Source organism: Lygodium microphyllum, chromosome 5 (genome assembly GCF_053477565.2).
Source record: "Lygodium microphyllum isolate KBCC chromosome 5, Lygodium_microphyllum_v1.1.10, whole genome shotgun sequence".
Lineage (NCBI taxonomy): Eukaryota > Viridiplantae > Streptophyta > Polypodiopsida > Schizaeales > Lygodiaceae > Lygodium > Lygodium microphyllum.
This window is the reverse complement of record NC_141139.1, coordinates 93434141-93458791: the sequence shown is the minus strand read 5'-3', so window position 1 is coordinate 93458791 and position 24651 is coordinate 93434141. Positions and strand designations below refer to the sequence as shown.

At 41.0% G+C, this 24651-nt stretch overlaps 1 pseudogene; it reads right to left on the bottom strand.

Moving 5' to 3' along the window:
• Positions 1–10756: 10756 nt before the first annotated feature.
• LOC148036140 (25S ribosomal RNA) lies at positions 10757–12587 on the bottom strand (annotated as a pseudogene).
• Positions 12588–24651: the final 12064 nt, after the last annotated feature.

The window sequence follows — 24651 nt, the reverse complement described above, 5'->3', positions numbered from 1 at the left end:
AGGAATGATGCTGGAGTGATGGGGAAGAGATCTATATACCTGGGGATCGCCGATAACAATGTAACTCCTCGCACTGATCGATCGAAATGGGTCACCCAAGCTCTCTCTCTCTCTCTCTCTCTCTCTCTCTCTCTCAACTAGTTGCAAATGAGGATTTCCTTGCCCTCCAAGAACTTTTACTCCTACTGGACATCACCCCGATGTTACCGATCACTCTCCTTGCGATTCCTATACATTCAAATGAGCATGTCCTCCATTTTCCACTTGTTTTCCCCGATTTTCTCCCTGTTTTACAGCAACAAACCCTATGCCTTTTGGGTTGGATTTCCTAATGTTAGCCTACTCTAAACACAACAAAAATTGAAAGCAAAAAACTGAAATAATTTCTCCATGTTTTCCAATCATCAAACAACCAAAATATCCCAAAATACTTACTTGTTTTGAAGATCAAAAACACCCAAACTTCCTACCTATCTCAAGCTCCGTTTCGGGGATGAATCCCCTACTTCGATGCTCGATATGAGGGGCATAAGTGCTCAAGCTTGAATCCGTTGGCCTCGGCACGGAACCAAAATGTGGGAGCTTTCACTCAATTGCCAAGACCCATGGACCGCTTATTGCTTCAAGCGTTTCAAGTGAGCTCTAATGGCTATCTCTCACCTAGCCGATGCACCGCTGATCTTACGAGTGTAGTGAGCTTACCTTGATGCCGATGTGAGTAGCCTCCTCCCTCGCACACCTCGATAGCTCCATGATTCTTGATGCTAGCTCAAGCATCCTCAAGGCTCCTCCATCTCCAAGCTCCATCCTCCATAGCCACGTGCATGAGAAAAGAGAAGAGAAGAGAAGAGAAGAAGAGAAGAGGAGATGGTGAAGAGCTTCACCCTCTTGATCCCTCACTCCCACACACTTACTCCCTCACACTCTCACACTCCCTCCCTCAAGAGCACACATAAGCAAGAAGGAGTGAAGAAGAGAAGAAGAAGAAGACTCCTTTTGCCACACACCAAAGAATGATCTTCTCATTCACTTTTCAACTTTATATACAAAACCCTAAATCCCTTTTGGGTGGTCATCCCCTTTTCCTCTTTCTTACATGGCCGGCCGTAGCCTAAGCCCTTTTTCCCATTGTCCTTCACTCTCCCTAGCTTCCTTTCCACCACCCGTCTACATTTACAAATTGCACGGGTGAGAGTCCAACGCTCCTTGAATTAAACCATGATGCGCTTGTGCTCTTTTACAATAGTTTTGACTTGCGCTTTTCCTTGTGCGCCTTTGTCTTCAGTTTCTCTTTGCCTTGACCTTTGTCTTTGTCTTCTGTTTTAGCTTTCTGGATTTTCCACTGCCTGGCACTCTTTTACAAGATTCCAAGGTGTGCCTTTGTATTTTAAAATGCACCTTTCTCCTTTTGCATTTGCCTTGGAATTTTTAAGGTTGTCCTTGCACTTTTGACATTTTCTCCTCTTCTTTCTTCAGTCGGGCTACCTTTTTTTTCCACCTTTGCCCTGCGTCTTTTTTATTTCCTTTTGCTTTCTTCGTGTTGGGGTTAATAAAAACTCTAATTGAGGAGGTTTTTGTTAAGACTTAAAGCTCTTTTATCTTTGGTTAGTGTGTAATCGACACTTAGATGTTGTCCAACTATCTCCATATGCTGACATTGAATAAGTCGGTGACTCTAGATTTAATCACAATGAGTGTAGATGTCTATTGTGATGTAAGTGTTGTATTCACTTCAGTTATGTGCGATTATGGAATAATGAAAAAGAGAGGAGATAGCACATTGCTACTCTTAGTTTCCTCAACCATTCTCTGACTTTCAACATGGTATCAGAGCGAGACAAGTAGTCCCCAGCTTTGTGGCTGCTTTGCAGGGCTTCTTTGAGCTTATGTTGAGCTCAAGATAGTGAGTTTTCAGCTCAGTTTACAGGGTAGTTTCACCTCAGTTTTTGCACATGAAGATTGGCAGTCCCTTTTCCCTTGGCTTGCAATGGAGGCTTGCTCTAGACTTGGTCTAGGCTTATCTTAGCCTTTTTATAGCCTTGATTGAGGCTTATGAGCCATCACTTGTTGTTGCCCAGTCCCAAGAACAGTAGGCACAAATTCATGACATCTGCCCAGACCTATTTTTTCTTAGATTAGTCCTCTCCTGCTTTTACTTCAGCTCAATGGCAGCTTATCCTCCTTGGTTACACCTTTGGTTAGTGGCAATGAACCCCGACATTGACTATTGACAGTTGGGATTGAGATTGACCACCATATCTTCAGTTTTGGATTGTGAACAATAGTCTACAGGTTATGTAAAACAGGGAAACCCCTTCTCTTGACGCTTCATGCTCCTTGATTATGCTCATTTGATGCTCGAATGGCTATGATTGATGTTGAATACTTAGGGGATGTTATGCCTATGTCAAGCAATTCATTTTCTCAGTTCGGATAGAGATTTATATGCTATAATATACAAATCTGAGAGTTCATGAGACAAGATGAAAATGTGTCATAAGTTGTTGGTAGCAACCATTGGTTTACATTGAAGCACTCCATGACTTTGGTTGGCTCCTGTGAGATGTATGACTTGGCATATGTTTGGTAAATGTCTTGTGGATTGAGAATGGAATTGAATGCTAATGTTTGGAGCTGAAAAAAAAAGTATTAACATGGCTTTGGCCATTTATGAATAGGACACTAGCTCTTGAAGATAGGACCTCTTTGGACGATGAAATGATCATGTATTGATTTCCAATTGTGGTGGCATATGTATATGACACTTTGAGGAGTTTTTTAGGTTGAGACACACCTTGTTTTGACTATGTTTGAGCTAGCTACAACCTGCCAGAAGGTTATTTGACTCTTGTACTTGTTGTACATGAATTATTTTGTGCCCAAATTGACATGTATGGAATCCCATATGTAGAGGTAATTGTCTGAAGTTCTGTAGGAGTGTTTTGAGGCAAATATACTCAATTTTTGGCTAGAAAAGGGTTCTTGGTCACTAATTTTTTTTTCTCAAAGACTACTTGTTTGTTTGCTCTCTGTTAGCTTGAATGCATTCTGAATATGTAGTGATTGATTTCCAATTGTCATGGCATATGTATATGACACTTTGAGGAGTTTTTTGGGCTGGGATACACCTTGTTTTGACTGTGTTTGAGCTCGCTACAACCTACAGGAAGGTTATTTGACTCTTGTACTTGTTTTAAATGAGTTATTTTGTGCCTAGATTGACATGTATGGACTCCCATATGTAGAGGTAATTGTTTGAAGTGATGTAGGGGTGTTTTGAGGCATATAGACTCAGTATTGACTAGAAAAGGGTTGCTGGCCATTAAAAATTTTTGCTCAGAGTAAATAGACTGCTTGTCTATTTACTCTTAGTAAGATTCAATACATTTTGAATATGTAGTGAATGTATCTCAAGTAAACGAGTTGTAATACCTAGGTGGTTTGTCACTTGACAGGGATGCATGTGACAAGTATTTTGGATTGAAATATCATTGATCTAAGCAGAGGTTGATGCTAAAAACTGTCATTGCATTGGAAGATTGAAACTAATCAATTAAGAAGCCTTATTTTGCAGAAGATAGTCAGGTAGTGTTTGCAATATGGAAAATGCAGATAGAATCGACAACATAACCCAGATAGTGGGGGAAAAGCTTGACATCAATAACTATACCATATGGAAGTTCCGCATGGAGAACTTCCTAATAGGAAAATGCTATTGGGATTTGGTAACGAGCGTTGAAGCTGAACTCGAACTCCCAGAGATGGGCACATCAAGCTTGGATGGAAAGAGCATGCAGGGTTTTACATTAGCTGTCACTATGCATATCGGATGTTATGGTGATGCAAACAATGAATTGCAAGTCACTAGTAGATGGATGGAACATTTTGATCAGGTATTATGGCACAACCACAAGTGTCAAAAAGATACAGTTGAAGCAAAAATTCAATAATATGGATAGAAAGGGTAGGCCTATTCAGGACTATGTTACTGAAATCAAGACCATTGCAGACCATTTAGCATCCATTCACACACAGGTGGAGGATGCATACATGGTTTCAGTAGCATTAAATGGCTTGGGGCATGAATATAAATCATTTGATGCTTCCATATCTGTGCGGGTTGAAATGCTAGATTTTAATGAGCTTGTTGCATTGCTCATTCATAAGGAATTTAAACAAGGATTGGCTATAGGTTTTAGCAGCTCTAAGAGCAAGGATGTTGTTTTTTATTTGAATCAATGCAGCCATGGTAGCTGTGGTAGAGGTTATGGCTCTGGTAGAGGATCTCAGCAGAATGTGTCTCATGGCAATAATGGCCACCAGGGTTCAAATGCAAGAGGAGGTGGAAATTTCAGAGGCAAGGGGAGATCTAGCCCTACAAGTAGAAGCTTGGTCCTTTGTGGTAGCCACCATAAAGGACCTTTGACAATCCTAACATGGATAAGGATTGTCACTACTGTGGTAAGTACACTCACATTGCCAAGGACTACTAGAAGAAGCAGGGTAATCAAAAGGGAAAGTAGCATGGACATTATGCATCATCTAGATAGAAGATGCATTTGGGGATAGACTATTTGCCATGACATATGTGAAAGACAGGGCTGCTGAGAAGTCTATTGAGGATGCAGTTTGGTATATTGATTCGGGAGCATCGAATCATATGACATCTCATGGTGGCTAGTTTACTAACATGGTGCCTGACAGGAATGGCTATATATACATAGGAGATGACATACATGCAGCATAGCATTGAGCATAAAGGCAGAGTACCTTTAGTGATTCTTGATGGCAGAAAGAAGAATCTGCATCATGTATTTCATGTCCCATTTATTACTTAAAATTTGTTGTCTGTGGGTTAGATGACTAAGCAGAATCTACAGGTTTGGTTTAATAAGCATGAATGCTTCATTGAAGAGTTTGGTAATGACTGCAAATTGATTGCTCGTGGTCAGGAACAAGGTAGGATGTTCACTTTGGATGCCACTTTATCACAACTAAAATTAGCCATATTTTCTCATGGCTCAAGCATAGTTAGAGATTTAGAAATATGGCATAAGAGAGTGGGGCACGTTAATCTTTAGCAGCTACAAATGTTGCAGAAGAAACAACTTGTGATAGGTCTACCCAAGTTTGTATACACTGATATTGGTCATGTTTGCGATGCTTGTCAATTTGGTAAATAGTCAAGCTGGTTGCCGTTTGTCAAGCATGTATGGAATAGTACACGATTGTTGTAGTTGATTCACTCTGATGTGTGGGGGCTAGCCCATAATGCATCGATGCTTGTCAATTTGGTAAATAGTCAAAGTTTCCTTTTGTCAAGCATGTATGGAATAGTACGCGACCATTGCAGTTGATTCACTCTAATGTGTGGGGGCTAGCCCATAATGCATCGATACTTGTCAATTTGGTAAATAGTCAAAGTTTCCTTTTGTCAAGCATGTATGGAATAGTACGCGACCGTTGCAGTTGATTCACTCTAATGTGTGGGGGACTAGCCCATAATGCATCCATGGGAGGTTCCAAATACTATGTGACATTCATTGATGACTTTAGTCGCTAAACTTGGGTGTACATATTGAAAACAAAAGATGAAGTGATGGCTGTTTTTAAGAAGTTTAAGAAGCATTTTCAGAAATAATTTGATTGCTGCATCTCTTGTTTGAGATAGGACAACGGTGGGGAGAATGTATCACATGAGTTTGACAACTTTTTAGTTGAAAATGGCATACGTAGGAAACTTACACGCAGCTACACTCCACTGCAGAATGGAGTAGTTGAATGGAAGAACATGGTATTGATGGAAGCTACTCATGCAATGATGAATGAGAAGAATATGCCGGTATATTATTGTGTTGAGGCTATTATGGCAGCCATGTATATCTTGAACAGGACTCTCACTATAGGCATTCATGATGTGATACCATTTTAGAGAGAGTATGGTTACAAACCTGATGTCAGTCACATGAAAGTATTTGGGTGTATTGCTTATGTGCATATTCCTGATGAGAAGCAGAAGAAGCTGGATCTGAAAGCACATAAGTGTGTATTTATTGGTTACGCACAAGGAAAGAAGGTATATAAATGCTATGATCCCTCTACAGGGGAGACACTTCTGAGCATAGATGTTATATTTGATGAGATGGCTACTTAATATGCATCACCTATAGTGGTATCATCTGATATTCCTTCTGCACATGCTTCTACAGTTGATTTGCAACAGAATACTGCATTGACAGGTCCTAGTGTAACGGATGTATTTTCTTTTGTATCTCCATGGATAGGGATATTGCATGGTTCTGGCTTACCATCCACTAACACCACTATGTCAATGAGGGGGAGATATGATGTGATGGAAAATAAAGGGAAAGAAAAAGTCCTTGAGGATGCATATTGTATGATGACACATGGCATGATGACTTCAGGCTATGACTCAGATGGTAGTCTAGACAGTGAACTTGGCATTTTGACTATGTATACGCCTGGTACTAGGCAGAACAAGTACACTCCACCTCATGAGAGAGGGGAATCGAGTAGTGCACCACAATTTAAGATGCTTGTAGAGGGTTAGGTATCATGTGGATAGATTGACTTATAGGGGTTACTCTGAGAGAAGCATTATGCTTATATGGCGAAGGTTATGGAAATTATGGAACCTGTGAATTATGTTGAAACAATGATGTATAAGAATTGGTGCAGAGCTATGGATGAGGAAATAAATGCCTTGGTTGAAAATAGTACTTGGGATCTTGTTCCATTGCGAGATGGAAAAAAGACCATTGGTTGCAAATGGGTCTAAAAGATTAAATGCAAGTCAGATGGCAGTGTAGAGAGGTACAAAGCTAGGTTGAATGCTAAGGGTTACGCTCAGCAGTATGGACTAGACTACAAAGAAACTTTTAGCCATGTTGCCAAGATGGCAAGCATACAAACAATGATTGCATTGGCTGCTGCCAAAGGCTAAAAATTGCAAAGCTGATGGATGTCAAGAATGCTTTCCTCAATGGTGACTTGGAAGAGGACGTTTATATGGATCAGTCCAAAGGATATGTACACCCTAAATTTCAGCATTATGTATGCAAGATGAAAAAAACATTTGTATGGGCTACTGAAGCAGGCTCCGAGAGCCTAGCATGCAAGGATCAGTAATTACTTGCAGAGTTTGGGATTCACAATTGGTAGGGTTGATCATAGTCTGTTCACAAAAAAGACTTGATAGTGTTGGTTATTTATGTGGATGATTTGATAATCACAAGTGATGATGACTTTGGGGATACATAATATTATGAGAATACTAAAATTTGAATTTGATATAATGGACTTATGTGAGCGGAAGTACTTCTTGGGTATTGGGGTAATCAAGGCTGAAAACGATTTATGGCTGATGCAAAAACACTTTGCCATGGAAATGCTGAAGAAATATGGTATGACTGGATGTAAACCGCTTGATACACCTCTTGATCAGAATGTCAAGTTGGACATTAGCACTCGAGCTGAAATTTATGATGAGACTATATATAGGTAGATGGTTGGAGGCTTGATCTCCTACCCATCACCAAGCTTGATTTGAGTTATGGTGTTGGGCTCATAAGTCAATTAATGCAAAAGCCTAGAAATCCACATTTGGATGTTGTTAGATGGATTATAAGATATGTAAAGTCCAATGTAGATTATGGGATATTTTATGGAAAGATAAGGCCCTGAAACTGGTTGGATATACAGATGCAGATTGGACAGGATGCTCATATGATCGCAGCTCTACGAGTGGTTATGCCTTTGTCTTTGGAAGTGGAATGATTAGTTGGAGCATCAAGAAGCAACCAACACTTGCATTGTCTAGCACTGAGGCAAAGTACAGGGGTGTTGCATTGGCAACATGTGAGATTGCATGGCTGCTCAAGCTTATGGCTGATTTGGACATACAAGTGGATGCTCGAGTGCCTTTATTTTGTGACAATCTCAGTAGTGTACTTGTGGCAACAAATCCAATATACCATGCAAGAACTAAACACATTGAGATACACTATCATTTTATCAGAGAGAAGCATAGACAAAGGGAGCATAGACATAAAGCATGTAGGATACATAATCCCCTCTTTTAATTAATCGTTCTTCCAAGAGATGTGATATATTCCTCACTGATACATCCCAAAGGAAACAAACCACTAACCCTATAGCTTAGGATACCCACCTCCTCAATGTAGGTCATTATTCATAAAAACAATTATTGTGCATCCAAGATGATACCATATGTTGTGTGCAATGCAATTGTGTATGATTTTTAGTGCTCAAACAATTATTCTTATTGACAACCAACATTGTGAAGGAGAAAAAACATTTCTTTCCATTCCTTTACTCTAAACAAGATTGTTGCATTGCCTTTAAGGCCAACACCAAGTATGCTCGTGCTATTGGACCTAAACCACACGTTTCCTATATGCCATGCATTAGAAAAACATCAAAATTTAGCGTATCATAAGCCCTTAACACCCCCCTTCTCCCTACCACTTAAGGTTTTGCATTCAGTGATAGATTTAGAGAGCATTTTTAATGTATTTTTTCTTCAAAAATATAGGGAATACACACTTTAACATAAATATAGGGTTTAATCTAGGCTAAAACTCATGCCTCAACCTTATTATACATTCACAAACATAAATGTGATTTTATTCTATTTTTCAGATGTTAAAAACATATTTTTTATTTTTTCCTTATTTTTTACTATTTATTTATTGATAAATACCAATATTTTCTAATTTACTGATTTGGACTAATTGATATTACTAAGAATTATTTTTTAATCACATTCCATTCCATAGGAACACCATACGCACAATAAAACCCTAAAATCACATGATTTCTCTTAAAATTGCAATATTACAGGTTTTTCGTATTTATACAGAAATGACTAGATGGGTGATTTTTCTTGATTTCCTTAACATTTTTTATCAATCACAGCATTGACAACCAAATACAACCATTTTCTCAACCAAAATTTATCATAAAACAATAAAATCTATCACTTACTCATAAGACTGCGCTTTATGTCATATGCATCTCGTGATTGGAGGCCTATTGATACTTCCCAACAGCCAGTGAAATCCTTCCAACCTTGATCTACACTGTTTTATGCTTCAGTATCATTTCACGATCAAAATCTCTCATCTCAGCCCACCCCCTTCTCTAATAGAATTAACCATGGAAACACAACAAGAGGAGAGAGGAGAGAGAGAAACTAAAAGCTGATATCTTTATTTACTACATCATTTTCAAATCTGGTTGAAGTGATGGATGGCAAGGAAAATCCTCATCTTGCTACCCTCTTGCATCCCCCTGATGCCAACATGCACAAAAATCATTTTTTAAATCAAGAAGGGGGCGCAACAATGCCCTCCCCTCCCCCCTCTCCCCACGATTTAGATTTGTTGAGTTTTGAACCATGGAAATACACAACAAGAGGAGAGAGGAGATATAAATACTAAAAACTAATCTCTTCATTTACTACATCATTTTCTGATATGATTGAAGCAAGGATGGCGAGGAAAATCTTCATCTTGCTGCCCTCTTGCCTCCCCCTGATGCCAAGCACAAAAATCATTTTTTAATCAAGAAGGGGGAATTAAAAAAAATAGCACCCTCCCTCCCCCCACAGTTCAGATTTGTTGAGTTGTAAGCCTTTCAATTAAGGCTTAAGGCTTAAACATTAAAAAAACTATTTCATCTTTTCATGTTCACACTTGGACATAAGTGGTTTCAACCATTTTGGAGGAGCAAACAAACTCAGAATTGAGATCTGACTAGACAGATGGCTCCGTGGCATCAAAATCTAACAAGTTGACCTCTGTCACATACTTTTTGGCTCTCAGATCACATAATGGCTTTATCTCTCTCTCTCTCTCTCTCTCTCTCTCTCTCTCTCTCTCTCTCTCTCTCTCTCTCTCTCTCTCTCTCTCTCTCTCTCTCTCTCTCTCTCTCTCTCTCTCTCCCTCCCTCCCTCTCTCTCTTTCTCTTTATCATGTTTCATGTTTATTGGCTCTCACTCTCGTTATTTCTTCCTTTTTCATTCTTCTTCTCTCTCTCTCTCTCATTTCCTCTCTTTCTCCCTCAATGCACATCATTGTAAAAAAAACAAAAAAACAAGAAGAAATTAATGAATAAGAACAAATCCTCTCTTCGTTTTTCTCTACCCTCTTGCGTTGTCTCATTCATTCTTCTCTCTCCCTCTCTCTCCCTCTCTCCCTCTCTCTCTCTCTCTCTCTATTTCTCTCTCTCTCTACTTCTCTCTTTCTTTATTATGTTTCATGTTTATTCCCTCTCTCTCTCTCATTATTTCTTTGTTATTCTCTCTCTTTTATTTTCTCTCTTTCTCCCTCAATGCACCTCATTCTCAACAAAAACAAACAAAAGAAAAGGAGAAAGAAGAAGAACAAACCAAGAGGGAGCAATGCACTCATGGCAAAGGCCCGAGGATGGATTCTTTGTCTCCTCTTTGCGATAGCGGCTCCTCTTTGCCCTTCGTGTACTTCCTCCTCTTCTTCGTGAATGGAGGTGGCAACGATGAGAAGCTCTCCTTCTCTCTCTTTCTCTCTTTCTCTCCCTCTCCCTCCCAAGCGCACAATCTATTTCTCTCTCTCTCTTTTTCTCTTCATGGCAAAATGTTCTACTCGATTTTTGGCCCTTTTTTTGTCTAAGTATTGTCGCTATTTGTGACGCAATACCGATGTCGATAATTTGCGTCCGAACTGCTCATTGCTATTCGTGAATATCCTTGTAGTGAAGCTCACCTCTAATTGTATATGCCCTATGAGACAATTTATCTTTAGGTCTAATCAGCATTCACTCCTCTAGATTTTCACGGACTATCGAGGGTGCACAGAACACTGTGAGATGTGCGGTGCTTTATGAGCCTACTGGAACCTATCTCCATGAGATCTGATATCAGGGTGGGTGGGTTGTTAAAAAGAAAAGAGAACTCTTCGCAGGGCCCCCATCGGCGTGTTTAGATTCGGTCATGTTACTGTGTCTTGTCCACCGCCACATCCTAGTTCAGGAATATTAACTTGGTTCCCTTTCAATGAGTCACACACATTGCACCCTTGATAAAGGACTATCCCATCTCTTAGGATAAACTAATCCATGTCCAATTGTTGTTTACATGGAACCTTCCTCCACTTTAGTCTTCAAAGTTCTCATTTGAATATTTGCTACTACCACCAAGATCTACACCACGGACTATTTCACTTGGGCTCATGTCCAAAGCTATGCCATGACTCCCATGCCCTCCTACTCATCAAGGCCTTGCATTCATCCCAATGACCTGGTATAGATCATGTGCTTCAGCGCCATCCATTTTTGGGGCTAGTTGATTCAGCAAGTGAGTTGTTACACACTCCTTAGTGGATTTCGACTTCCATGACCACCATTCTATTGTCTTAATCAATCGACACCCTTTGTGGAATCTAGGTTAGTGAGCAATTCGGCACCATAACCTAGCTTTCAGTTCATCCTGCATCACCAATTGTGCTTACCAAAAATGGCGCTCTTGGAGCTTGCATTCTACATTATGGTTCAATAGATCAACCCCGACTACTTACTTATTTAAAGTTTGAGAATAGGTCAAGGGTGTTTCACCCATGATGCCTCTAATCATTCCATTTACCTGATAAAATTGCAAGTAGGATGATTTGCACATCAGTTTGCTAGGAGCCTCCACTAGAGCTTCCTCTAGGTTTGCCCTGGTTAGGCATAGTTCACCATCTTTTAGGTCCTAGCAGGTATGCTTCCAATCACAAACCTTTCATAGAAGATCATGGGCGGTTGATGGTGCACCCTATAAAGGGAATCCCACCTATCGGGTTCCTTGCATCTACATAGGTTTTCCACCCATCAGGGCTGGCATACATATTAGACTCCTTGGTCCGTGTTTTGAGATGGGTTGCATGGAAAGCGTAGAGTGCCAATATCTCGAGCATGCAGGTGTAGAGCCCATCACAAGTGGCGCATGGTTATTTTCTCGATTGACACAACAGTATTGGTGTGCCATCTAAAGCTCACTCTTATCTTGCTGCACTGGTGCACGTTAACAAATGCCCTATGTTGTGAGTGATGGACCAATTCACACCCTTTCGAATCCGATTGGGGCACACTTGCGGTCTCCATTCACTTCCCTCCTAGCAATTTCAAGCACTTTTAAACTCTTTTTTCAAAGTCCTTTTCATCTTTTCCTTGTTTTACTTGTTTACTATTGGTATCTTACCCATATTTATCCTTGGAATGGATTTTACCACCCACTTAGGGCTATATTCCCAAAGAGCCCGACTCATCAATGGTGCCTTGAGGAGTGACAGGGTTTGAGCTTGATGGGGCTCTCATCCTCTCTAATACCCCTTTCTAGGAGGGCTTGAGCTTGGTTTGTCCACAGAGGATGCCTCTCCAGACTATAATTCACATGGCAAAGTCACATTATTTCCAAGCTGGGCTCTTTTCGATTTGCTCACCGCTACTAGGGAAATCCCAGTTAGTTTCTTGTCCTTTGCTTGGTGATATGCTTAAAGTCAGCAAAAGTAGCCTTGCCTAATTTGACGTCTGAGTTGTGTTTCTGGTCGACAAGGGCAAGCCTCAACTTTGAAGAGCTCGATGGTTTGCGTTGTTCTCACGAATGTGTGTGCATGATCCTTATGCAAGTTCACCTTATGGAAACCTTGTTACAACTTCTCCTTCCTCTAAATGATAAGGCTTAATGAATTTCTCACAACATCACCAATGGTGAACCATCAGCGTCACTACAATCTCAAAACTTCATTGGACCATTAAATTGGTACGAGCATGACTAGCGGTGTGTACAAAGGACAAGGACGTAGTCAATGCAAGCTAATGGCTTGTGCTTACTAGGAATTCCTCATTGAAGATCAATAATTGCAATGATCTATCCCCATCATGATGAAATTTCAAAAGATTTAAGAATATATAAGGGTATATCGACCCATAATATCTAAGGGCATCACAAACCTATTATTGCCTCAAACTTCCATGTCTTAGATGGTCATAGTCCTTATAAGAAGTTGGCTACAAAGAGGATCCTTCATGTAACCACTATAAGGTATAGGCCTTATACCGATGTTAAAAGTGACGAAAATGCAAATAACAAAATTTTCCCCCATCATCGCAAAAAGCGTTGTTATTGGCGATGCTATAGAATAGTTGGTATCACCATCGCTATCAGCGTCGGTATTGGCGTCGGTATGCGACGTTGATACTAACGCCAATACCGACGGTTTGCGACGTAAATAACGACACCAATAATGATGCGAGTAGTAAAATTTACGATGCTAATAGCGATGGTAATAGGGAAAAAACATTTGTGGCAGCGTAGCAAGCTGCCCTGCCACCTATAGCACTGTATGCTTTATTAGAGCCATACAAAATAGTTTCTGCACTGTGTACAATGTGCTTGTAAACAAAAACAATGTATACTCAAGTCATAACGCTGATACATGAAATAAATACATGATCACATAATAAGCGATTGGTACAATCATGACAAGATATCACTAATACATAGAAAATTTCTACATAGATCAAGTGACTCAAAAATAAAGGTGTGTGAGCTCCAGGGATCCAAGGGCGAGCTACATATCCTCGCCCTCTGAACGCTTGTTCCACTACAAAGGGGCATCAAACGGACTCTGCAGAAAAAGAAACAACACATCAGTCCACCATACAATAATGCATTCTAATTAAACATGGTAACTACAGACAAAAAAGATGAGTAACTTACAGGGCCGCCGCATCTATACAATCAATCTATCAATGAAGTGAGACCGTGCCTCTCTGCATATTGAATCTCAAGGCCAGTCAGATCGCGATTTGTAATGGAGTGCTGCAAAGAAAACAAAATGCTAACTGCTAGAAACATGATTATCAGTACAAAGAATATTGTAAAAAAATAAACAAGAAAAACAAAAGAAAAACTTACAAAGTCCTCCAAATATGTCATGTGGCCGCCACTCCCAAGATAGACCACTCCGCCCTCGAGTCGTGCCCTCGCAGCCTCACGCTGCTAACTCCAACATCCTGGAGGAGAATCTGTAGCCTCCTCCCTCAGTCGGCGCTAGTCGTCTACATCTAACCACTCGAGCTTTGCAGCCCCACTCTTGATTGCCTTGCGTGCGTTGGATCGTATGTGTGATATATATGCACGCATGCAATCCATCATCCAGCCCGTAGAGAATCTATCTACTGAGGCTAGAACTGGAAAATCCTTGTGCAACGATGCTACTATGTAGTCCTTGCTCCCCTCTAGTATGTTCTTCCAATGATCCAAGACGTTGTGCTGAAAAACTTGTTGGCACAACTCTCTCATGCGAGCCATCACCCTCCTTCCCTCATCATTCATGATGATGGCTCCTGACCTACCATTGACTAGATATCCATACCCCCCTGGAGTCTGCCTAAGATGGGTCCTCTCCCATCTGTGTCCACGCTCCTGGGCATATCCAGGAGACCCCTATGCATCCGGTGTACCGATTGGGGTAATATCTCTCGGACTGGCACTCATAGGGGTGCCACTTGCTGAGACGGCTGAGCAAAAGCCGGAGTAACTGGAGTAGACATCCCCACAGGTGTAACAAATCCTTGAGGTGACACAACTCTAGCTGAACGATGAGACGGAGACACCGCGTGCGTGCCTCTAGAGCATCCACCTGAGCCTGAGCCATGCTCCCTGGAAGGGCCATGAGAGTGAGGAGTCGCACCTGTATCCCGTGTCGACCGCGGGCTCACTGTCTCCGTATCTCTACAGTATCCCCCTGACCCCGAAGCACTCCCTCCCTCTAGCCCAAGTTTGAAGCATCGAGCTCGTCTGCTCAAAGCCAAAGCATCCGATTGTGCTGAAGTAGATCTAACAAAGCGCCTTGACGAAGACCGAGACAACTCTTGGTCTGCCATATCTCTAAATCTCGCGATCTGGTTTGGAGACATGCGTGTGAAGATATCCTGTAACTCCTCATCGCTCATCCCTCGACTCATCCTGAAAATGTCACCTGTACAAACAAAAAATGATGTTAGAATAATCAATTTAAATTATACAAAGCACAGTAATATAAATCCTTAAAAAAAATCTCACTTAAAATGCATATCTTATGTACCCTTATAAGCGATTGGTCAACGAATTGAGTAAGTGGATGCTCCAAGTATGAAGTATCCTATGGTTCCATGTCAATCTCTTGACACAACTTCGCATAAATTGGAAGGTCGATAGACATGTCACCACAAAAGGATGAGTCCACCTCGTTCTCAAAGAATTCTTGGACTCCTGTATTTCCATCATTGTTAGCCGATGATGGCTCCAAGCTTTCGACGGCCTCCACCCCTTACAATATTGACCCCTCTATTTGCATATTATCTTCATCTATGCTCGGAATATTGCTTTGATCATATACTCTCTCTTTCTCCCCCTCTCTCATTTCCTCTCCCTCCCTCACCCTAACCCTCTCTTTCTCTCTTTCCCAATTAGATTTAATGATTTTTTCTCTTTTTCTCTCTTCTCTCTCTCTCTCTCATTCCTTTTTCTCTCTCCTCTCCCTCTCTCATTTCCCTTTCTCTCTTTCTCTCCCTCTCTCATTTCATGTCCCTCCCTCACCCTGACTCTCTCTTTCTCACTTTCTCTATTAGATTTAATGATTTTTTTCTCTTTTTCTCTCTCCTCTGTCTCTCTCTCTCTCATTTTTTTCTCTTTCCTCTTCCTCTCTCATTTCCTTTTCTCTCTTCCTCGCCCTCACCCTCTCTTTCTCTCTTTTCCTTTTAGGTTTAATGTTTTTTCTCTCTCCTCTCATTTTTTCTCTCTCCTCTCTCTCTCTCATTTACCTTTATCTCTTTCTCTCCCTCTCTCATTTCTTGTCCCTCCCTCACCCTGACCCTCTCTTTCTCTCTTTCTCTATTAGATTTAATGATTTTTTCTCTTTTTCTCTCCTCTCTCTCTCTCTCTTTTTTCTCTTTCCTCTCCCTCTCTCATTTCCCTTTCTTTCTTTCTCTCTCTCTGTCATTTCCTCTCCCTCCCTCACCCTGACTCTCTTTTTCTCTTTTTTTCCATTAGGTTTAATGATCTATCTCTATTTTTCTCTCTCCTCTCTCTCTCTCATTTATTTTTCTCTCTCCTCTCCCTCTCTCATTTCCTTTTCTCTCTTCCTCTCCCTCTCTCATTTCCTCTCCCTCCCTCGCCCTCACCCTCACCCACACCCTCTCTTTCTCTCTTTTCCTATTATGTTCAACATCTTATCTCTTTTTCTCTCTCCTCTCATTCTCTCATTTCCTTTTGCTCTCTTCCTCTCCTTCTCCCATTTCTTCTCCCTCCCTCTCCCTCTCTCATTTCCCTATTATATTTTGGTCTCCCCTGCCTCTCCCTCTCTCATTTCCCTATTATGTTTAATGTCTCCCTCTCCCTCTCTCATTTCCTCCCCCTCTCTTTCTCTCTCTCTCCCTCCCTCTTCCTTTCCCATTTCCTCCCCTCCCCCTCTCCCTCTCTTTCTCTCTCTCTTCCTCCCTCTCCCTCTCCCTCATTTCTTCTCCCTCTCTCATTATACACAAATTATACAAAAAATAAATAAATAAGAGAGATAATACACTCTCCCTCCCTCTCGCTCTCATTTCATCCCACTCCCTCCTCCATTTCCTCCCTCTCCCTCTCCCTCTCTTTCTCTCTCTCTCTCCCCTCCCCCTCCCTCTCCCATTTCCTCCCTCTCCCTCTCCCTCTCTTTCTCTCTCTCTCTCCCCTCCCCCTCCCTCTCCCATTTCCTCCCTCTCCCTCTCCCTCTCTTTCTCTCTCATTTCCTCTCCCTCTCTCAATATATATACAAAAATCATATAAGCAAAAGTAAAAGAGAGAGAGAATACACTCTCCCTCCCTCTCCCTCTCTCATTTCCTCCCCATCCCCATCCCTCTCCCTCTCCCTCTCCCTCTCCTTCTCTTTCTCTTTCTCTTTCTCTTTCTCTTTCTCTTTCTCTTTCTCTCCCTCCCTCTCCCTCTCTCATTTCCTCCCCCTCCCTCTCCCTCTCTTTCTCTTTCTCTCCCCCTCTCTTTCTCTTTCTCTCGCTCCCTCTCCCTCTCCCTCTCTTTCTCTCTCATTTTCTCTCCCTCTCTCAATATACACAAATTAAACCCTAAACAAGCAAAAGAGAGAGAGAATGGACTCATCCTAAAGATTTGGCAAGGGTTTGGTGGCTCCTCTTCGCAACGGTAGCTCCCCCTCTCCTTCGCGAATGGCAGTGGTGGCAGTGGCAGCGGTGGCAAGCCTTCTTTCTATCCCTCTCTCACCCTCTATGCAAAATGGTCGCTCTCTCTCTCTCTCTCTCTCTCTCTCTCTCTCTCTCTCTCTCTCTCTCTCTCTCTCTCTTGCTCTCCCTCTCGAAATGTCTCACGAATGTGCGAAATGAAATGCGCTCCGGTTTTGGCCCTCTTTTTTTTCCCTATGGGGCGTTGCTATTTACATTACTATTTGTGTCGCAAATGCGACGCAAATAGTGATGCCGCTATTTCTGTGTCGCTACCCGTCGTCGCTATACTTGCGTTTCCTTGTAGTGAACCAGTTAGCATGTTGAGGTCTCCTTCGTTAACGGAATTAACTAGACAAATCACTCCAACAACTAAGAACAGCCATGCACCACCACCCATAGAATCAAGCAAGAGCTCTCAATTTGTCAATTGTTATTATGTCTAGACTTGGTAAAATTTCCCACGTTGAGTCAAATTAAGCCGCACGCTCCACTCTTGGTAGTGCCCTTCTGTCAATTCTTTTAAGTTTCAGCCTTGCAACTATACTCCCCTCGGAACAATAAAAATCTCTCTCTCTCTCTCTCTCTCTCTCTCTCTCTCTCAAACACATACACACACATATACCTTGATTTCTTCTCTCTTTAATATTTCTTTCACATAAGATCCTTATATGTGTGTGTATATCAGTGTGTATAATTTCAAATACACACTGAGAAATATTTTTGAGGATATACACACTGATATACACACACTGTGAAAATTTTTGAGGAAAATTCCTACCTTATCCTTGCCATGTGTGGTAGCATCGAATAGAAGATTGAATATCTTTTTGTAGTTTCTCCCTAGTGATATTTTCTAGCATATGTTCAATCTCAAATATGAATACATTTGAGGTAGCATCATGAGTGATTCTAGCACTACAAGATATAGGCCTATACCAACGTTAAAAGCGACGAAAATGTTAATAAAGAAAATTTCCCCCATCGTCGCAAAAAACATCGTTATTGGCGACGCCATAGAACAGTCGGTATTAGTGTTGTTATCAGCGTCGCTATTTGCGTCGGTATCATTGACGCTGATGTTGACACAAATAACGACGCTGATAACAACTCTTTGCGACACTAATAATGACGCCAATAATGACACGTGCAGTAAGTTTACAACGCTAATAGCGGTGGTAACAGGGAAAAAAAATTGTGGCGGGGCAGCTTACTGCCCTGCCACATATAGTACTATATGCTTTATTTGGGCCATACAAAATAGTTTCTGCACTGTTATGTACAATGCTCGTGTAAGTAAAGACAAAGTGTACTTAAATCATAACACTGATACATGAAATAAATACATTATCACATAATAAAAGCGACTAGTACAATCATGACAAGATATCACTACTACATAGAAAATGTCTACACAGATCACGTGACCAAAAAAGAAGGGTGTGTGAGCTCCAAGGATCCAAGGGCAAGCTATAGATCATCACCATCCGAAAGCTCGTCCTGCCGCAAAGGAGCATCGAATGGACTTTGCAAAAAAAGAAACAAGTACACATAAGTCCATCATACAATAATGCATTTTAATTAAACATGGTAACTATGGACAAGAAAGATGAGTGACTTACAGGGCTGTCGCATCCATACAATTGGTCGATCAATCCAATGAGACCATGCCTCTCTGCATATCGAGTCTCAACGCTGGTCGGATCATGATTTGTAATGGAGTGCTGCAAAGAAAACAAAATACTAACTGTTAGAAACATGATTATTAGTACAAAGGATATTGCAAAAAAATAACCAAGAAAAATAAAAGAAAAACTTACAAAGTCCTCCAGATATGTCCTGTGGCTGCCACTCCCAAGATGATGGACCACTTCGGCCTCTAGTCGTGCCCTCGCCACCTCGCGCTGCTGTCTCCAATGACTTGGAGAATCCGTAGCCTCTTCCCTGATTCGGCGCCAGTCGTCCGCGTCTAGGCACTCGGGCTTTGCAACCCTACTCTTGAGTGCCTTGTATGCGTTAGATCGTCTGTGTGACATATATGCACGTATGCATTCCATCATCCAGCCTGTAGAAAATCTATCTATTGTGGTTGGTACCGGAAACTACTTATGCAAGGATGCTATGATGTTGTCCTTGCTCCCCTCTGGTATGTTTTTCCAATGATCCAAGATGTGCCGAAAAACTTGTTGGCATAACTCTCTCATGCAAGACATCACCCTCCTCCCCTCATCATTCATAATGATGGCTCCTGACCTATCATCTACAAGGTAGGCATACCCCTCCGGGGTATGGCTAAGATGGGTCCTCTCTCACCTGCGACCATGCTCTTGGGCATATCCAAGAGACCCATGTACATCTGGTGTACCGATCGGGGTAGTATCTATCGGAGTAGCACCCATATGGGTGCCACCTGCGGATGGCTGAGCGAAAGCCGGAGTGATTGGAGTAGACGTCCCCACAAGTGTGACAAATCCCAGAGGTGATGTAACTCCAGCAGAACGACGAGACGGAGACACCGTATCCGTGCCTCCACAGTAACCACCTAAGCCACGCTCTCAAGAACCGCCATGAGAGCGAGGAGTAGCACCTGTATCCCAAGCCAACTATGGACTCACTGCATCCAGATCTCTACAGTATCCCCCTGAAGCACTCCCTCTGTCTGGCCCAAGTCTGGAGCGTCGACCTTGACTACTTAAAACTAAAGCATCACATCGCGCCAAAGTAGATCTAATAGAGTGGTATGACGATGTCTGAGACAGCTCCTGGTCCGCCATGTCTCTGAATCTCACCATCTGATCTGGAGACATGTGCATGAAGATATCCTACAACTCCTCATCGCTCATCTCTCGACTCATCCTAATGATCTAAATATCCACAAAGGTCACCTGCATAGATAAAAAATGACGTTAGTATAATCAATTTAAATCATACAAAGCACGGTAATATAAATCTTTAAAAAATTATCTTACTTAAAATTTATATCTTTCGTACCCTTATAAGCGATTCGTCAACGAATTGAGTAAGTGGATGCTCAAAATATGAAGAATCGTATGGTCCCATGTCAATCTCCTGACACAACTCGGCATAAACTAGAAGGTCGATAGTCATGGCACCACAAAAGGATGAGTCCACCTTGTTCACCTTGTTCTGGACTCCTGTATTTCCATCATTGTTATCCGATGATGGCTCCTCTACATACTCCAAGATTTCGATGGCCTCCACCCCTTGCAATATTGACCCCTCTATTTGCATATTGTCGTCATCTATGCTTGGAACATCGCTTTGATCATATACTCTCGCACTTTGAAGAGTTGAAGGTATAACATACCACCATCGAGGTTATTGGGGGTTTGGATAGAAGATTACCTATTCACAAACATGTACAAGAGAGATTTAACTATTGTGACATGTACCATATCATAATACAATTAATAAACAAATGAGTTCATGCACCTGTTCACAATGGGCCGGCAACACAAAGGTGTCGCGCAAATCCGTCCATTTTTTTGAAATCTATTTTGAGAAATCTAGATGGACCTTGTCGAACTATTGCTCCAGCTCCTTCAAGTACCACTTTGAACCACCACACATTGAGGAATAGTATTATGAAGAAGCTACGATAATCCACCATAACAATACTTTGCAAGTTCCCAAAATACTCCATCTCATCTATAACTGTGCTTGGATCCGTTGCTCGTCGTCGGCTCTCTTGCTCGAACCTTACCATGACTCCTCAGTCTGTTGTGGAGCGCATTTTGTCAATACGCTCCACGCAGAAATTTCGTCCGTACGACCACGTTGCACTAATTATTTTATACTGTACATTGAAACACTCAATTAGTTGTTGTATATAAAATATAGATACAACAAACCCTAAACACGTCATCACCTTTGGACTACATCCCCTCGAGAATTTTCACTCCTCGGTTGAGACCTCCGCCCCTTCGCAAGACGCTATGGTCAAAGCTCCATGCAACCATCATGTTGACATAAACCGTGGCATCTCCTCCATGCCCTCGGGATATCGAATCGGTCAATGGCGTGTACTACGTCAAAATTTAGATCACGCTTCCTCTCAAATTTGCCTAGCTTGTTGGTACTAGTGATACCTGGCGAGCCAAGTCTCCATAGAGGCATGGTGCAACATACAAAATGGATTTTTTTACCCCATTTCCAGCCACATCTCCGGTCAGTCTATCATCGTCCTGCAGCGACCATAGCATATTGTTGTTTGGATCCATCGTTGATAGTCATTGTGAAATATGCACTAGCGCCTCAGATACCAACCAACCTTCAGCCATGCTACCTTCTGGTCGAGCTCGTTGTTGCACAAAGCCTTTCAAGGTTCTCATGAAGTGCTCCAAGAAGAACATCCATCGTATATGGACAGGTCCAACAATCTCCACTTCATCTACAAGATGCATAAGAAGGTAGATTTGTATCGTGAGCATGCTGGTAGGCAGGTATTTCTCAAAGAGACAAACCGTCTCTCCACTACTCTCCACCTCGCGGATTTAATAGAGGACGTCTTAATCTCCTTCTGTGAGATCCATTGCACTAAAGTCGACAACCTATAAATTACCCCGTGTATTTCTGGAGTAAGGCATCTTGCGATTGTGATCGATAATACAAACTGCCACAAATGAGAAAGCATTATGAACAATGACTGCACTCCAAATACCAAAATGAGCAAGCCATTTACAATCCATTCGTAGTACAAACCTGACATATCTTATGCAAATCATTGGATTTTAGCCCTGATAATTGGTGTCTTTAGAAAACGCAAACCTGAGAGAACGCATCATGCCCGTTGGAGTACGGATAGACTTGACTATTTACTTCAAAATGCGCTCTTCTTTAGTGGACAAAACCCAAGGAGCGCAAGGTAGCTGCAAGCGACCATCAGCACTCGACTGCGGCCAAAGCGCCTCCATCTTGCAACTACTACAATAACAACAAACAAGAAAAGAAGAAAAAACTACTAGTACTACTACAACAACTACAACAACTACAACAACAACAATAACAAACAAGAAAACTAAACAACAATAAACAAGAAAAGAAAAAAAAACTACTACTACTACTACAAACAAGAAAACTACTATTACTACTACTAGTACTACTACTACAATCACAACTACGACCACGACTATGACTACCACAACAACAACAAACTAGAAGAGAAGAAATTAAACAATAACTACTACTATCACTACCACCACCACCACCACCACCACTACTACTACTACTACGACTACCACAACAACAACAAACAAAAAAATAAGAAATTAAATAACAACTACCACTACCGCTACTGCTACCACTACCACTACCACTACCACTACCACTACCACTACCACTACCACTACTACGACAACCACAAAAATAACAAACAAGGAAATAAGAAATTAATCTCCAACTACCACTACCGCTACTACAACTACCACAACAACAACAAACAATAAAAAATGAAAAGAAGAAATAAAACAACAACAATAGCAACAACCTCTCCCTCCTTCTCTCTCTCTCTCCCTCTCCCTCTCCCTCTCCCTCTCCCTCTCTTTCTCTCTTTCCCTATTATGTTTAATTTTTTCTCCCTCTCTCTCTCGTTCTTTCTTTCCTTTTCTCTCTTTCTCTCCCTCTCTCATTTCCTCTCCCTCCCTCTCCCTCTCCCTCTCTTTCTCTCTTTCCCTATTATATTTAATGTTTCCCTCTCTTCCCTCTCCCTCTCTCTCCTCTCTCTCTCTCTCTCTCTCTCTCATTTCCTCTCCCTCCCTCTCCCTCTCTTTCTCTCTTTCCCTATTATGTTTAATGTTTCCCTCACTTTCATCTCCCTCCCTCTCCCTCTCCCTCTCCCTCTCTCATTTCCTCTCCCTCTCCCTCTCTTTCTCTGTCATTTCCTCTCCCTCTCTCAATACACATATGAACTTTAACAAAAACAAGTAAAAGAGAAAGAGAAAACACAAAAGCAAAGCAAGAAGGAATAATGCACTCAACGTAAAGGCTCGAGAATGGATTCAGTGGCTCCTCTTCGCAACGGCGGCTCCTCTTTGCCCTTCGTACACTTCCTCCTCTTCTTCACGAACGGCGATGGCGGTGGTGAGAAACTTTCATTTTCCCTCTTTCTCTCTTTCTCTCCCTCTCCCTCTCAAATGCAAGATGTTCGTGCTTGCTTTCACTCTCTCTTTCATGTATACGCGCAAAATAACGTGCTTGAGTTTCGGCCCACGTTTTTTTCATCTAAGCAGTGTCGCTATTTGCGTCACTATTGCTAGCATTGCAAATGTGATGCTAATAGCGACGCCGCTATTTTGCATTGGAAAGCACTGTCGCTATACCTCCATATCCTTGTAGTGCAACATATTTGATGTGATCACACATTTTTTGATATCCTTGATTTGCAAAATCTTGTACAAAGGTCTCCACACATGGATGATCTCAAAGTAGCATGCCAAGTTTTCTTTTCGCATGTTGGTCATTCTCATGATGACATTACTAGTGAAAGATTTATGCTCTTATTTTGTGAGCATATCTCTCTTCTTCCACATTTTGCTAACATACATCATAGAGACTTGAAATATGAATATAACTTTTACTTATTTTTAAAAATAAAAATTACATTCATAAACTAAGATGATTATTAAATTTAATGATTATTTTTATTTTTACTATTAATCATATTTTACAAATTATTGTAGTATATGTGTATACTTTGTTGTGTAAGCAAATAATTTAAAATCACTATATGTGCATGTCTAAGTTATTTATGTGATATGGTTAATACTAAATCCTAGGATATTTCTATCTTGAGCATACTAGTGTTCGATATAAGTATGCTACACTATGGATAGTATGACATACAGATATTATACACAACATAATCATGTTATACAACAATACTTGGTATCTCTATATGCATGCTACACCATGCCAATGTTTACTATAAGTATATAGAAAAACTCACTTCATTCTAAGCATGGTGCAAGATGCAAGCTCAATGCAAGCATGTTGCACCGATGTTTTCTATCATCTTAACACATTTTTTTTCTTCTAATCCTAAACATATAGGAAGCATGGACACTAGCACCAAGGTGTTGCTAAAATCTAATGTTTCTTCATCTCTATCTTATATATTTCCTAACTCTAAACACATTGGTGGAGGATGCATGTAAATAGGCACCAATGTGTTGATTATTTCCAATGTTGCTTTTAAAAAATTTTAATCTATTTATTTTAATTAATTAATTTCTTAATTATTTATATTTATTATTTTTAAAAATTTTAAAATTAAATATTTTTTTAAAGATCATATAAAGTATTGTGAGCTCCAATGAAGGATATCTTTCATATGAAAGAATATTTCGTAGGAGGAAAACATTATAT